Source organism: Anabrus simplex, chromosome 3 (assembly GCF_040414725.1).
Source record: "Anabrus simplex isolate iqAnaSimp1 chromosome 3, ASM4041472v1, whole genome shotgun sequence".
NCBI lineage: Eukaryota > Metazoa > Arthropoda > Insecta > Orthoptera > Tettigoniidae > Anabrus > Anabrus simplex.
This window is the reverse complement of record NC_090267.1, coordinates 115,314,897-115,332,341: the sequence shown is the minus strand read 5'-3', so window position 1 is coordinate 115,332,341 and position 17,445 is coordinate 115,314,897. Positions and strand designations below refer to the sequence as shown.

Here is a 17,445-nt window from a genome sequence, read left to right as displayed (position 1 = left end):
GATAAGTCCTGGCTGTAAGGAGGATGATCAAGTATAGTCCAGTGCATTTCCTGTAGCTAGGAGACAGTTAGAGCTGCAGTATGGGGCTGCGCATTGTCGTGGAGGAGGATGACCTGTCGAATCGGTTGGTCTCATCTTTTGCGGCGATATGCAACCTTCACCTTGTTCAACAGCTCGCAGTAGTAAGCAGCATTGAGTATGCATTGCTCATACAAAAAATCAATCTGCAAAACGCCCCACCGATCGGAAAAAACGGTTGCAAGAACCTTACCAGCCGACAGTCGAGTCTTGGCTTTCACTGGTGCTGCCTCCCCTTTCCTCCGCCACTCCTTACTGGCTTGTTTGGATTCGGGAGTGTAGTGGTGGACCCATGTTTCGTCACAGGTGACGATCTGACTCAAAAATTCACAACCTTCTTCCGCAAACCTTGCTGTAAGCCTCTGACAGACCTCCAAACGTCTCAACTTCAGATTTTCGGTCAAAAGGCGAAGAACCCACCTGGAACACACTTTACGGAACTGTAGGTCATTTGTAATGATTGCTTGACAGCTCCCATAACTGATTCCGATTTGTTCTGCAATTTCTGATACTCTTGCCCATCGATCATCGTTAATAATGTCTTTAACCGCACGAATGGTTTCGTCTGTAATGCTGGTCCGAGGACGGCAATCGTGTTGCTGGTTTTCCACACGTTGTCGTCCTTCCTGGAACTTTCTATGTGACAGGCAAACACATGGGTTCTTGACAATGTTTGATCACCAAACTCTGCAGTCAATCTCTGGCAAATTTCCGCCGCTGTAACTCCTTCACAAGCAAGAAATTTTATAATTATGCGTTGCGCAGTGGAGGGGTGCACCTGTTGCTCCGACATTGTGTTATTGACGAAACGGCGGGAAATATCTAACAGCACGCTCTCGCCACTCCTAACGGTCCTGCCTAAGCATAGCAGAAGTGCGGGGCCAGTCCTACCAACTGTTGATGTTCAGGAACAAAAATCCTGTTTATATTTGATTGACCTTCATATTTTAGAAAGAGTGCGATCTTCAATAAAACTTCGATATGTTATGGGTCCCCGTGCGAATGTTTTCATATTTGTTGTCTAGTGTTTTTCACACCTTTCAGTGCACTGTTGTTATTTTATAAGCCCTAGCGGAAAAGTGTTTCATATTTGTTCTCTCGTGCTTTTCACACCTTTTAATACTTTCTGCTCATCTCTAGAAAGGGTAGATATAGTTTTCACTGTACTCGCGGGTAAAATGCCCTCATGTCGGAAAAAAATTATACTTAGTGTTTCCATATCCTTGTTGGATAGTTTTTATTTGTATATTCAGTAGGACGTTTTCTTGCTTAATACGTTCTTTTTACTTGTTCCCTGCAGAAACGTTCTAACAAGGTTTTACTGTAAATAACATTTAACATACCGGATGTTACAATTAGTCATTTACCTGGCTACTGTTGGCATAAACAGTCTTCAACCAGAGCACTGTCACAACACATTTGCTCTCCTGGAAGGAGCATTTCATTCTGAAATCACTTGTCAGAATGATTGCCTTAAAAAAGGGAGAAAAAATTACAAGAATGCCAGTTTTCGTCCAAACTTGATGCGGTTTTGAGAACCTAAAATACAGAGCTTGATAAAATATATGTGATGTCACTTACTCTACTCACTGTCGTCTGTATACATAGGACAGGAATTTAAGTGTACATTTGAATATTAAAACATACCGGTAAACCGCAATTGATGTATAAAATTCTACTAATACGCATAATATTGTTATTATTTACTCACCTTTCTAAATAAACAGCAACTTGGGCCGGAATTGATTCGTTAGCAGCCCTAAATCCTTTATTAATTCCATCAGTTTCGAAGAACGTATTCTTACCTGATTTACTACACATGGTAGTATTACAACATGACTTTTACAACCAACTGCAGTCCATGAATTGTCCAATTTACAGACTGTTTATATGCTACATATATGGTTTTAATTCACTTGTATTCATACTGACTTTCTGCAAGTGTTTTAGAGGTCAGGACTGGGAACCTTCACCGAATAAGATTGGCAGTTCAAATCTCAGCCCCTGATATTGGCTTATTTTGAGTATGGTTTTGTTTGTAAGACTTTCTAGGGCATATCCTGTATTCCTGCCCAGATATTTCCCAATACACATAATCATTAAAAAAAAAAACAGTAAAAGTAGTTGTACCGGGCGAGTTGGCTGTGCAGTCAGGGGCACGCGGCTGTGAGCTTGCATCCGGGAGATAGTGGGTTTAAATCTCACTGTCGGCAGCCCTGAAGATTGTTTTCCATGGTTTCCCATTTTCACACCAGGCAAATGCTAGGGCTGTCCTTAATTAAGATTATGGTCGCTTCCTTCCAACTGCTAGGCCTTTTCTATCCCATCATCGCTATAAGACCTATCCGTGTCAGTGCGACGTAAAGCAACTAGCAAAAAAAAAAAAAAAAAAATCTCAGTTTCTACAGCAATATGTGCTTGGATTGGTTATGAATGGGATGTCAGAACTTCAGAACTTTATACAGTAACTCAACCAAAATATGTTACACGTTTTCCCATCTGCAAGTAGTTGGTACTTCCTTGCCAGTCACTAATTACTGAAACAGATGAAATTGATATGAAACAGTGCTTTTTTTCTTAATGAGAAATATTATTTGCTAATCACATGGTGGCCATGATCTTTAAGGCATAATGTGTATATGGTCTGGTTAGCTGGATCGAGTCCCGTTGGTGGAAAACATTTTCACCATCAGAATGTTGGCTGGCAGGGTAGGAGAAGTGGTGGTATACAATTTCTAATCATTAGATTGTGTGCTAAAAACCTGGATTCTCCTCAGTACTCATATGAAGTGAGCGCATACCACACTGTTGATGGAGACTTAAAGCCTTGAGCAGATCCCTTGCTGCTATTCGGCAGGAGTTGGCTATATGCCGGCACTGGATTTCACACTCTCCCTTCCTATTACCGTACAACATGTCATTGTTAGGCGGAGTGGCTCAGACGGTTGAGGCGCTGGCCTTCTGACCCGAACTTGGCAGGTTCAATCCTAGCTCAGTCTAGTGGTATTTGAAGGTGCTCAAATACATCAGCCTTGTGTCGGTAGATTTACTGGCATGTAAAAGAACTCCTGCAGGACTAAATTCTGGCACCTTGGCGTCTCCAAAGACTGTAAAAGAGTAGTTAGTGGGACGTAAAGCCAATAACATTATTATTATTATTATTATTATTATTATTATTATTATTATTATTATTATTATTATTATTATTATTACAACAACATGTCATTCATCTCATCTCATTAACTACTCTGATGAGATTGATTTCAGGAAGGGCATCTGGTCATAAAGACTCGATGCAAAGATTCATCTCATTTCATACCCGACCTCGTAAAGAAATGGCATAAGAGCTGAACATACAGGAATTGTTTGCTAATTCATAAATAAGGAATTTTCTAGCCAGGAAAAGTTGGTAAAGTGAAGAAATTTGTATTACTGCTGCCTAAAACATAAATAAATATTTCTGTTGAGTTCACTTTTTTTTTTCAAATGCAAGTGTATGATGGCATTGGATAGCATCAAGGCATCTTGCAGCTATCACTGATTTAAATCGAAGCAGCAGTAATCTCGTTGCGCCCATGCTGCTGCTTGGTGCTGAGCTAGCAAATAGAATTGACGTCACCACCTTTGACACTCAGCTGTTCATCTCCAAAACACATGTTCGGATTCTAATGTCGAAAACTTGCTTGTTTCCTTTTATTCGAGGCCTTTGTTTTCAGTTTTGTATCATCTTACTTCGGACTGCTCATTTAAGATTTCTGAATTCTCAAAAGTAGTCGCCCATACAGGGACAGAAAGAGATCAGAGGAGAATATGTACAAACCCACAACTCCAGACTAGTTTGCGTTCAGAAGATGAGTTTGAATCTTACTGTTGGTAGCCGTGAAGATGGTTCTCTATGCTATCCCATTTTCACACCTGGCAAATGCTGGGATTTACCTTAACTAAGGCTACAGTCACTACCACTACCTTTCCAGTATTATCCTTACTGTATTCCATCATTGGTGGAATCCAATAGGAGTTACTGCAACATTAAACAAGTGGCAAAAGAATTAAGAAACAACCACCAAACTAATGAAAAAATTCTAATGGAGGGAAAAGTGGTGAGAGGAGAAGACTATAATGCATTTCACTACAATAGCACAACAGAAGTCATAAAATAATAATGAAAAAGAAGATAAGATCAGTTTGCGATGAAAGTCTACAAAATATAAACTGAAGATCAACAGGGAAAATATTTGATGTAGGGGATGTTAGTTTGCAAACCCAACACATTTTTGCTTGCATCTTAGGCATTGTGAGTTCTGGAATAAACACATATGAAGGGTTAAAAGCTCCTTCTTTTGGTGCCGTCTTCTCACAGAAGTTTAGCGACCATCATAGAATAATTTTTCTTATTTTATGTTTCCCTTATCAGAATTGTCGTTTCGTGGATGTCGAACCTATCTCAGAGGTTCTAAGCCCAGGATAATCTTCTCTGCCCATGTCCAAGTTTCCCTTCTATCTTGCCTTCTATAACCAGTTATAACAAGCTGTATTTGTCATTTTGGAAGATGTAATCAAAATATGCTGCTTTCCTGATTTTTGCATGTGATTTATCAGCATCTGCTCGTTGCTGACATTGTCCAGCTATGGGATCTTGAACATACTGTAATACACCCACATTTCAAAAACCTTTAGTGTCCATCCTTTGGCACCATATAGCTTCACCGATAAAAGTAACTCTTCACTATATGCCAACAAGGAGGGCTAAATCATAACTTGGTATTAGGTAATCTTATGGAGTGTTAGACAGTTATTCCTTTAAGAAGTATGAAGAAAGGCATGGGTTTAGATTTATGGAACAGAGTAACTGCCAGTGGTGGCTCCTTGCCATCAAACTGGGTGGGCTCAAGTCTGCATAGTAGTGTTGGAACTAAATACTTTACATCGACTGGTGTTTCCTCAAGGTAAATTGACTTTTTTAATAGTGGCAACAATGCTGTAGTGCCGCCATGAAACGGAGCCAATCAAAGTCGTTTATACCGCAGATGGGTTACATGACTACCCTTCCTGTGAGCAAATGAACAAGCCCTTACCCCTCCATGCGTGTGTGCAGTGACAACAGGTACAGAGCGTGAGCGAGTAGTCACAGAATGCAGTCGCAGTGTTTTCGAAGCAACGGCAGAGGAGCTGAATATAAATAGAATCTTCTAGAGGTCATAATGCATGACTATGTCACTAAGGACTGCATTACCTTTGATAAGACCAGGGCCACATCTTGCCAACCAAAACTAAAACGCCATTCAACCAAGTGGCGTCATTACGGGTCACTGCTAAGAACAATAGTTTGGCATCCCCCCACCAGTGTGAAAGTTGGCTATGATTGGGATGGTATTTTTGTAAAGCATACCATTCCCCCCAAGGCAGACCATTAATGCAGAGTATTACTGTTTATTTTTGCAAAACAATGTGTGAACAATGCTGAGAAGAAAATAATTACACTTTATGCATAACCCACCCATCATTCTGCTTGACAATGCAAGGGTCCATGCAGCAGGAGTGGTGTCCGATTTCTTCAGTCGCTGGGGTTGGGAAATGGTCTACCACCCCAATACTCTCTGGATTTAAGTCCCTGCGACTTCAACCTAATCCTTGAAATGAAGGAACTACTGCATAGGATTCACTTCTGAAAATTTGAAGATGTTCCGCAAGCAACCAATTGCTCTCTTTGCACCATCCAGAGATTAGGCTGTGCCAAGAGTATCCAAAGGCTTCCACATTGCTAGGAACATGTTGCACACAATACTGGTGACTATATTGAAGGCCTGTAAAACCTAGAACCTTGTATGTATGTTATGTATCTTGAAAATAAATATTCCCACTACTAAAATCAACCTATGTATTAGTCTCCAGTGCTGTAGAGTTGTAAACACCTGCCATGAGCCTACCTGCCCCATTTAGACTGGCTACTGCTGAGAACTGCATTAGGTTGTCATCAGGAAGAAAAGAAAGAAAGAAAGAAGAGTCTGAAATATCCCCTGGTTTGGACCATTTTGCCTTTGACTCTTGTAAACATAATTAAAAAAAAAAAAAAAGCCATTCTAATCTATCATACATTTATCTGTCTTATACTTGCCAAAATAACGTAATGATAACACTCTTTCTGTTCGAATTAACAAGGTTTTTACTGTATTCTAAAAAGATCAAGATGAAAGGGTACATAGAATATTCGCCACGCTGCTGTTGTTACTGCATTCAGAATGCAAGGTAAATACAATTTCATACTTGAGTCTTTTAGTGTTTTATATTCAGGATATTCTAATAACAGACCTGCACTGATAGGAAGTTGAACAATGTGTCTATGTTGTACTCATAGTTAATTAAGAAGTAGAAAGTATCTGATCAATCCACAGATGTGACCACTCCAAATGTGAATGCTTCTGTAATACTGTCATTGTGAAGCTGTGGGAATTACTGGTAGTATTTAAGCTGCCAACTATCAGGTAAGAGGTGTCTCTAAGCTTTAAAAAACTTCCATTGGTCACAACGTCCTATTGCTGGAGAATTTATTTATTTTGATTAAGAAATGGAACTACTTCCAGAACTGTAGAAATGAATAATTAATGAAGAAATGTATGTGCTGTAAATTCTGTGGTTAGATGTAATGTCATGTTCCAGTCATTCCTTGTTTCATGTTACCTGTAAGCAAACAGAACAGTAGGAAGAATTTTAAGTTGTAAAAGCTAATCCATGTCTGTATAGGTCATGAATGCCCATGGAGTAGTTGAAGATTAAAACTTACACATAACTCAGCAGGAAAATTGATACCACATGACCTTTGTCTTTGTAAGTGAGCCAAATGTGTATTTACTGCCTCAACTTGGAATCCATTTGAATTGTACACCAAAGATTTAATAAATATAATACCAGAAGTGGTGGGAACGGCGGCAGTTGTTCTTTTCAGCGACAAGACATGTAGATAATTAGGCTCTGCAATGTAATGCTGCACATATTTCTGATGGAATCTCAAATTTCCTTTCCCGAGATTTTAAAAATTAAATTTGACACTGATTAATCTCGTTCAAAGTTCAAAGTATTTCAGTTGTGTTCAGGTTGTGTTCAGTGTTGGGACTGTATTCGACTTACAGCAGTGATATGAATTTCAAAGTACTTCACTTGAATAAAGAAGTTGTTTGTCTTTTGTATGTGATGGTGTGGTGTGTTATCCATAACAGTTTGAGAGCAGCCACATCCATTGTCAAAGTTATTCACTGCTGACTTTTGAAAAGTTTCACAAGTTTCATAAGTTGTTGATATGAAGAAAGTGAGACAGCACTCATTAATTGAAATATGAATAAAAGTAGAAATAGCTTTAAATTTGTAAGTAGAAAAGATGAAATTTTATTAAGTAAAGGATGTAGCAGTTTATGTATGACTTTTACCCTGGTAGAAAGCAAAATATTGATGTTTCCATTGCATTTGATTATAGGACTGACACTGCACTGGGTTACATGCCATATTGACAGTGTTGAGGCTAAGGTAAAGCTAATACTGTCTGTTCAAAATTTTTAAATCTGTGGTGAGGAGAAATGTTGACAACTTGGATTGAAAATAATGGATAACACATCTTACCGTAGAGTGAGTAGCATGCCTTTTTAAATAACCTATTTGTTGTGACAGTGATGTAATTTCCTTTCTAAATTAGATAACATTGGAGAAGAAAAATTTGCTAAGATGTTCTAGAAAAATCATAACTTTCCCAAAGCAGTTTGATGCATAACTTAGAAATTACTTTAAGACAGGGTCATACATTAGTTTCTGTATCTTTGTGTCCACAATCCAAAAAATTTTTTTGTCAGCATTTGAACTTGTCAGGCATTGCATCTAGCATGTTGAAGGTACAGAGGGTGAGTTATGCGAGGTAGACGGTATGGCCAATATTGTTGTTGACAGGCTCTACATGACTGCGGACACTGACAGTGATACGTCCATCATATCAACGTGTCGGTCAACTGACTCTGATACAGATATAGGAGGAATTCTTCCCTTGTCAGATAGTGATTAATGTAATCATGTAAGTAGTCATTCATCTCTCTTGCCTCTTTTAAAAAAAATAATGTACTCTAATAAGGTTTCACTAAGTCTAAGTAATGGAGATAAGTCCATTGCCTCATGCTTGTGAGAGTCTATTAAATGTTGTCGCATGTGTTAAGTGACTTAAAGTTATTACAGATCTGTCATGATTGGCAAAATGAAATACTAGAAACATTTTAAGATATCTTTTAGGTGAGCAAAGTGCTCTCATGCCTTGTTAGATTCTCTCAATTAAGGATATTTTGGACAGATTAAATTTGTAATATTCTGGATTTTCAAGATCACAATGTCAGCTGAGACAAAATTTAGATGCATAATTTTCCCCTCAAATGATAAGGGACAAAGGATTTTTTTAAATGGGGGGGGGGGAGTAAACATGATTTTTAAGTAAAGAAAGTCATGCATGGTTTTTAAATTTAAATTACTTGTAAGGTAAACCTTAAAATATTTCTTGATATTGTTGTGCATAAAAATAACTTGGAATATATTAATGTAACAAATGTGAATGAATAAATAAATAAATAAATAAATAAAATAAATAAAAAGAAGTACAGTTGAAATCGTATATTGCAACATCGCTTTAAGCGGCGTATTGGATATAACGGTGAAATTTAACAGTCCCGACTAAATCCTATATAAACACTGTATTTTAAAATCGCTTAATATGACTTATTATGATATATCGTATAAAACGACGTATTTTGATCACATTTTCGTAGAAATGTATCGGCTATAACGTCCAATATTGATTTTTGTTTGTTACGTATTTGGGAATTTCTAACAACAATGTAACATTTATTATTGTGTTAAACAGTCAAGGCAAGCATTGCTGTGAAGTTGTCTCAAAAGAAAAGGAAAGTGTTTAATATTGAAGGAAGGGCACACATATTACGGTGATTAGAAAATGGGGAAACAAATGTCAGCATCACAAAGTAATATGGTGTATCACACTGAACACTTTCTGCAATTTGGAAGGACAGACAGAAAATAAGTATCTTTTTGAAGAAAAATCTTTTAAAATCAAGCGGCCAGATCATTCAAGCACAAAAATGTTGAAGAATCTTTTACTTAGATGGTAAGAACCAATAATCAGTGAACCTACTTTCCAAGCGAAAGCCAATGACATTTCTCATTGCCCTACTGCACAAAGACAGTTCTTATTTCACTTATGTTCCTTGAAGTTTCAACTTTTTTCTGTTACTTAACCATGTTAAGTGTACAGCCTAAAACTTACAACTTTGACATTTTTAGCAACAACAACAACAAAAAATCCGGTTTGTGCGACTATCGGCTGTAACGACCTTCCTTGGTGGTCCCTTCGAGGTCGTTATAACCGATTTTGACTGTAAATATTATACAATTAACCAATTGGCAAAATTGTAAAAGACAATAAACATAATAAACTGTTGTAAATGTTACACAACATTTTAATTATTATAACTTGAATACAATCTTCTCCTAAGAGAATACAGCTTGATTGCTATTTATACATCATCACTAAGGAATTGTGCAATAAAATATTACTATTTTCATCATTAAAAATCTAGAAATGCCAAAAGAATAATATTCAATGCACGTTGTTATTAATATGCAGTTTATTCACAAAATTCAAGAAATATCAAGTTTCTTGTGCGTACCGGTATTTAGAATTTGAAGTTTGCAGTCTCGTGGGACATTCTCTTAAATTCCACCTGCTAATAAAGGAAAATAGAATTTGAAATTAATTATTAACCCTTTCCGCTCGTGTGTCAACCTGAGGTCGACAGCCGTCATTTAGCGTTATAGCTCGTGTGTCGACCCTGAGTCGACACAATGTTTCGCCGTTTGTTGCTAGGTTACCTAGGATGCCAGGGCTTTTGTACTTCGTTTCATAAGTGCTGGTCCATTCCGGAATCCGAAAGAAACCGAATAGGTGTGTTTTCGTGTTTCTTTGCTTGGCAAAATTGTTCCGATTCCTTGACAGTGGAAAGCAGTCACATGAAGCAACATGGCGGCGCACAGTCTGACCGAAGCAGAGGTTCTTGAGTCTCTTTCGGCTGATTTTGATGATAGTGACCATGAAAGTGATAAAAATTTTGAATCTGGCCATGAAAGTGATATATCCATTAGTGATTCAAATGACGATATTGATATCAGCGTCGCAAGAAATCGTGGAGGATGTGATAGTATTGTGACTTATACCGTGCTGACTTCAAGCATACCTTGGAGATCATGGAGAACGGGTGATGCAGGATTAGCCAAATTTCCTTACAGATTAGTTAGTGGTTCATGATTCATGAGTTGTGGCAATAGGCCTAAAATAGAACTAGAGTACTGGTAGCTAATTTTTACTGATCAGTTGATAACGTCTATTGTCCATGAGACAAACAAATTTGCCGAAATGAAAATACAGCAAAATACTCCACTTCAGGAGAGATCTATCTGGTTTTCTTGGAAAGCTGTGAATTTAGAAGAGCTGAAGGCATTTATTGCTGTAATTATCAACATGGGGATAAACAGTAAGGCAGAAATGCAGGATTATTTTAGTGAAGACTGGTTGGATAAGCAAACAGGGCTCCATCCAAGCATTTGCTTTGAACTCTTCCACACACACTCAAGACATACCGTTAAGAAAGTGAAAAACATGATTTTGTGTCATGTAAATACCATACATTCATTAATTTTGTAGTTCATTCCTGTATATATTGTTACAATCAGTACTTAATACCAGGTTTTAAAATATGAAGAATGCTGACAGAAATAAAATACGAGTTGGGAGAAATCAGGACTTACAAATAATTCGAATGGAAAGGGTTAAAGGAATTTGTGATAATATAAATTATTAAAAGTTCATTTGATGTTAAAATATGTTGTGTGTTGGGTATTCAGACAAAGGCTAGTTTGATCCTCTGCAGCTCTGCCAACAGCTGTCATAAATAGCCTATGCGTCACTGAAGAGGCATACTAGGGAAATGAGGAGTGAGGTAGTTTCCTGTTGCTTTCCTCACCGAGCCAGCCATTGCTATTACATATCAGTCTGCCAAGTCCACTGAAATGCATGCACCAACCGACCCTATGAGCGATTTTTTTACACCATTCATAACAGGGACTGGCTGCATAAGCAGTTGTATTACTAGCATCACTCATACCTCAGTCACTTTCATATTGTCAAAGCCAAGGATGAGACTGAGACAGGTCAACAAAAGTAACAAATTTGATATAGCCCATACCAGAAGACATAGTGCACTGTAAACACTACATCTCGCCAACAAAGGCATATTAAAATATATAAATATTTATATATTTATTAGTTGCTGTTAGTGATATATATAACCAAATGTATGTATACACATTATATTCATGGTTCAATTAATGTTTTCATATTTAAAATGAAATTTTAATACAAATTATGAAACCAAAAATAAAACAATTCGTCATTAATTAAAACCCATTCAAAAATTGATTTAAATAAATGTAACATTGGTGTATTTTAGTTCATGGGGTCATGGAGAGTCGGAATCGACTAAACAAATAGAGAGAAGCATACTCAGATCTCCAATCCCATATTTTGTACTCGTCCCCAAAATCGAAGTGACTTTAGTGATTTTCAAAAAATTCCTGCTTTTTACCTACTCAGTGGATTTTAACTTGTGAATGTGAAGTGAGAAAGTAATTTCAACCTATTTGTTTCTCTATTAATGTTACATACAAATTATGAATTAAATTAAAAATTAAGAGTAAAATATTTCCACCTTTTCAATTCAAAATCAAGTAATGTGGGTTACATTACGGAAGAAATATTTATTGGAACTAGTTTCGACCTATTTTTAAAGTCCATCATCAGCCAAATCACGAGTTGCACATTGTATCCGATAGTTCATAGAAAATGTAAAAAAGTCATGAAAACACAGTGGTAAAAAAAAAAGTCAAAATTGTTGTAAAAGTTTTGGATAATGCATAAAATGCATTAATTGATGCACTTAGCTGTTGAAGGAAGAATTCAAGAAGAATAATTTGAGCATTGAAGATTCTTGAGGTATTCTTTGTACCATAACACTCCTAAATGAAGTTCTGATAGTTGCACTGCGATGTGTTGGACGTATTGCAGGTAAGGTCTCATTGGTGATCAAAGTATCAGATTATGTTTAAAAATGCATACATCAATGCATATAGTTGTCATTGAAGGATAACAAAGGTTCTTGAGAATTACGTATCACACAATACGGAATTCTAAAAACTGCAAATCATCAGCGGTAGTAATAGTGCTGAGAAAACAATCCATGCACCGCAGTGAACAATGTAAAAAGATGGTAAATAGAAGTCATTCAAAGAGATTAAAGTCCTTAAAAAACTGAAAGTGAAAGTAGCGCTTGAAAGTTTTAAAAAGTAAAAAAATTAAAAATGGTGGAGAAGATTCGCAGTTCAATGCGGAAATAAATAGTAATAAAAGCCAGATTAGTGAAATAGAAGCGGAAGCTGACCGAACCATCAGAAACATAAGATACTTCGAAGGCCAGGATAATATATCAACGCGTTAACAAGGCTCTTGTGATCGAGAGAGTGCATTACACTCGTAAGAAACTGGACTCAGTCTCCCGAGAGTTGTTTCGTTTACACCTGCTATTAAGTCTGTACCGTTACTGGAGGGACGTTAATTCGGGTGGTGTGGGCAGGCCTAACGTTTGGCTTGGGGGATGAAACATCTGGATGAATGGATTTAAAAAGATTAGGGATTTTATTCTGATGTGAATTCACGATATATATTAATTTGGGTGTTAATTCATATAAAGAATTTTTATTTTCTTTGACCTTGTGGCAGACTCAAGTATTAATATATGTATATAAACTCCTTGAACTTTGTTTATGTTTTGAATGTTTTGAAGACTTCTAATGTTATCTCTCTGATAATTATTCATGTTGTACGTTTGTCCCCACGATACTTTGAGTCTTCATTAAACACATAAATACATCACCCCTTTCCTATTATTGGTTTTCTATAAACATCATCAATAACTACATTGGTGACCCCGACGTGGTTAAAAGTAGAGCGCGGAACACATTTTTGTGGTTAGTCAAGTGTGAAAATGACCAATGCCAGCAACGAAGCAAATCCACTGCCAACAACAGTATGGAATGAAGCGGGTATTGCTCACGTTTCAGTGAAGATTCCGCCCATATGCAAAAAAAATATAAAGGTTTCTTCAAGTTGAAACACAGTTTACTACGTTGGGTATCACTAACGAAACCACGAAATTTAATCATGTTGTTGCGTCATTAGAAGCAGATATTATGGAATTAATTTCCGACTTTTTATCTCAACCATTATCTACCAAATTTGAAGAGTCAGAAAATAGAAAAGTGATGAAATTATTAACAGAATTAGAATTAGGTGACAAGAAGCCAACTCAGCTCTTGCGTGAGATGCGAACTTTAGCTGGTATGCAAGTCAAGGACGATTTTTTTAAAACCATATATATGCAGCGGCTTCCTGTTACCGCACGTTCTATATTAGCTACAAGTAAAGATGATCTGGACACCATAGCCACTATGGCTGACAAAATTGTTGAAATTTTAAAACCGGGGTTAAATGTTTGTGCTCAAACCGTGCAGGCACCATCCACCATTGCAGTCAATAAAATAAATTATGCCAGTAATGATCGTATCTCAAGACTAGAAATGCAGATCGCTGAATTAACACTGACAACCAATGAATTAAAAACGTCACGCTCTTCAAGAAGTAGCTCACGTTCATCTCGTTCCTCACCAAGAAGATCACAGGTCACGGTCAGCCCAGTGTTTTAATCCTAATGGAGCACTATGTTGGTATCACTTTAAATATCGCAGCAGGGCAAAGAAATGTCAGAGCCCATGCTCATATCAACCACCTTCTGCTCAGAATTCCAACAAGCAGTTAAACTAAAACGCTCCACAGTAGCAGCGGCAGGTGATCGGAGTCATCTTCCACGCCACCTATTTCTTACAGACAGAAGTAGCGGAAGCCGTTACCTAGTCGATACCGGAGCTGACATTTCTGTGATTCCGCCTTGGGATAGTGATCGCCCAAAAAAAAAAAAAAAAAAACCAGCACACAAGTATGAAGGATGGTTTTATGAGATGATGAGATGTATTGTAAACAGGTTACTAAAACTCTTATTCTAATAAACACCACGTCCCTGCATATTTGCGGCCCAACAATGCACTTTGAATCATGTCATAAAACCGTTGAACAAAGTGTTGGCATTTAACATTAGATATCTGAACCTGACATCAGAATATCAGTGATTTTTCATAAACTCTAAGAACTGTATTCAATTTCACCCTCAACAAATATAATTTTTGAAATATGTAGAAATCACGGGGCCAGGATAAAAGCCCTTTAACCCCAAAACTGTACCATATGTATATATCTTAACGTTAAGTATTTTTTAGAATAGTGGTATTCATGTTTATTTTAATGGCATTCTTGTTTAATTTAATTTTAGTAGTATTTATTTCTGTACAGTCGCTGTTAAGCAGGTTTTTCGACAGCTGAAGATGACCTATTTACAGGTTGAAACCGGTACTGTCCTTTTATGTAAATAATATTGACAGTATGTAAAATAAAGTATTGATTAGGTGGAGAACTCATTCTTCATACTTGTGTGCTTGAACTATCAATACGGACTATGAAGCTAATAGGTTATAGCAAAAAAAAACAGATCGTAAACTTTATGCAGCAAACGACACTGGTATTAATATTTACAGAGAGCATTTACTAGTACTCAATTTGGGCTTACGGCGCAATTTCACATGGAATTTCGTAATTGCAGATGTGCAATCACTGATTATCGGATCCAACTTCATTCACCATTATAACCTTATAGTAGATCTAAAGAACAGGCGACTCATTGACCCATTAACGTCAGCAGATACACCTGGCACATTGATTAGTCTTGGGCATAGAAACAGTTTATGTACTGCCACCAGATCAAAAACATGCTGACATTCTAAAGAAATACCTCTGTTTTTCATACCATTGTCACAGAAGGACATCCTGTAGTAGCAAAGGCACGGTGACTACCACCAGATAAACTCAAAGCAGCTAAAGCAGAATTCCAACAAATGATCAATATGGAAATCTGCCAGCCGTCAAAGAGCGCCTGGGCAAGTCCCCTCCACTTAGTTCTCAAGAAAGATGGATCCTGGAGACCTTGCGGAGACTACTGTGCTCTCAACAACATCACCAAGCCTGACAGGTATCCTATTCCTAATCTTCAAGATTTTACCAGCCAACTACATGGAAAACAAATATTTTCAAAAATAGATCTGGTCAGAGCTTATGATCACATTCCTGTACATCCGAACGATGTACCTAAGACAGCAGTGATAACTCCATTTGGTTTGTTTGAACTTTTGCGACTCCCGTTTGGACTCCATAATGCGCCTCAAACTTTTCAGAGACCTCGATTTCGTGTACTGTTATATAGATGACAGACATCCTAGTGGCATCACAAGATGAAGAAGAGCACAAGAAGCATCTTCAAATGCTTTTCGAATGCCTCAGTAAGTTCAACATTAGAATCAATCTGAACAAATGCATTTTCAGTTCAACAGAAGTACCTTTTCTGGGATATGTGATATCTGCAGAAGGAATCAGACCACTACCAGAGCGAGTACAAACCATTGTTGACTATCTGCTACCTACAACAATAAAAGAACTGTGCTGGTTTCTTGGCCTCCTTAATTTTTACCAAAGAGCACTACCAAATTCAGCCAGTAAACAAGCAGAACTTTTGAACTTTCTCCACGGGACTAAGAAAAATGACAACAGAAGAATTAATTGGACAGAAAATCTTCAACAAGCCTTTAATGACCTAAAAAATAGGTTGGCCGATTCAGCACTTCTTGCTCATCCATCTTCAAATTTTCCTCTAATTTTAAGGGTAGACGCCTCAGATTATGCTATTGCTGCATCTTCGCAACAAATCAAAGACAGTAATCTGCAACCATTAGCATTCTTCTCCAAGAAACTGACAAATGCAGAGAGGAATTACTCAACCTATGACAGAGAACTCCTCGCTGCCTACTCAGTGGTGAAGCACTTTCAGTACATGCTTGAAGGACGTGATTTCCCGATTCACACTGACCACAAGCCACTCACCTTCATGTTCAAGCAACGTTCAGACAAAGCTTCTCCATGTCATATACGACACATTAGTTTCATCGGACAGTTCACCACAGACATACATTACACTATTGGGAAGGAGAACATCACAGCTGATGCTTGTTCATGAATTGCTTCAATCACTATACCTCCAAATGTTACCATGGAATAAATAGCAGAAAGCCAACAATGTGACGAAAAACTTCCACACATTAAGAATACGACACTTGCACTTCAAACAATAATGTTGCCCAATGGTAAATAACTTGTTTGCGACATGACTTAAGATATGATTCGCCCATATGTACCTCATCAACTACGACAAGCAATTTTCAACTCGCTACACAATCTAGCGTACCCTGGGGTTCAAGCAACCATTAATTTAGTAAAAAAGCGCTTCATTTGGCCATCATTAAAAAAGGACGTTAAGACCTGGACATCAGCATGTATTTCTTGCCAACGAAATAAAGTCTGGAGACATACCAACAGTGCAGTGGGACATTATTCTCCAACGGCAGCAAGATTCAGTCACATTAATGTGGACATAGTTGGACCCCTACCTCCATCACAAGGATATCACTATTTACTAACAATTATTGATCGTTTCTCCCAATGGCCAGAAGCAGTTCCATTAGTGACATCACATCGGAAGCAGTTTCATTTGCCATAGTCTCAACATGGATATTTCGTTTTGGCGTGCCTCATATCATAACTACTGATCGCGGAAGGCAGTTTGACTGTCAACTTTTCAAATGCCTCACAAGCACACTGAGCATCATCCACATTAAAACTACACCATATCATCTGGCAGCAAATGGAAAAATTGAACACTGGCACCATCAATTAAAATCTGCTTTGAAGGCACAGATGTCTGATGATAGGGTTTCGAAGCTTCCTCTGGTCTTGTTAGGACTTCGTTCCTACATAATTCCGCAAGTCAATACCTCGCCAGTGGAAATGACTTATGGCTCAACAATTAGGTTACCAGGAGCATTAAAGGAGCATTTCTCAACGAACAGAAATTGGTGACTGACATCCCAACCTTTGTTTTCCAATTGAAGGAACAGTTGAGGAGCCTAAGACCAGTCCCAACAGAACATCGCGACCACAAAAAGATCTTTATTCACCCACTGCTGATGATGAGCAAGTTCGTTTTCGTTCGACATGATGCG

General features: G+C 37.7%; 1 protein-coding gene across 5 annotated transcripts in view; it reads left to right on the top strand.

Annotated features, from left to right (window-relative positions):
* LOC136866051 (DNA fragmentation factor subunit alpha) overlaps positions 1-17,445 on the top strand; it is a 67,212-nt gene that overhangs the window by 28,234 nt on the left and 21,533 nt on the right. For 2 of the 5 annotated variants that reach the window (XR_010859482.1, XR_010859481.1), the window contains exon 5: positions 7,547-7,695. The exons of the other annotated variants lie outside the window; for them this stretch is intronic. The gene's annotated coding sequence lies outside the window, so the exon portion shown is untranslated. The remainder of the gene's footprint in view (positions 1-7,546; positions 7,696-17,445) is intronic. 5 annotated transcript variants of the gene reach the window in all.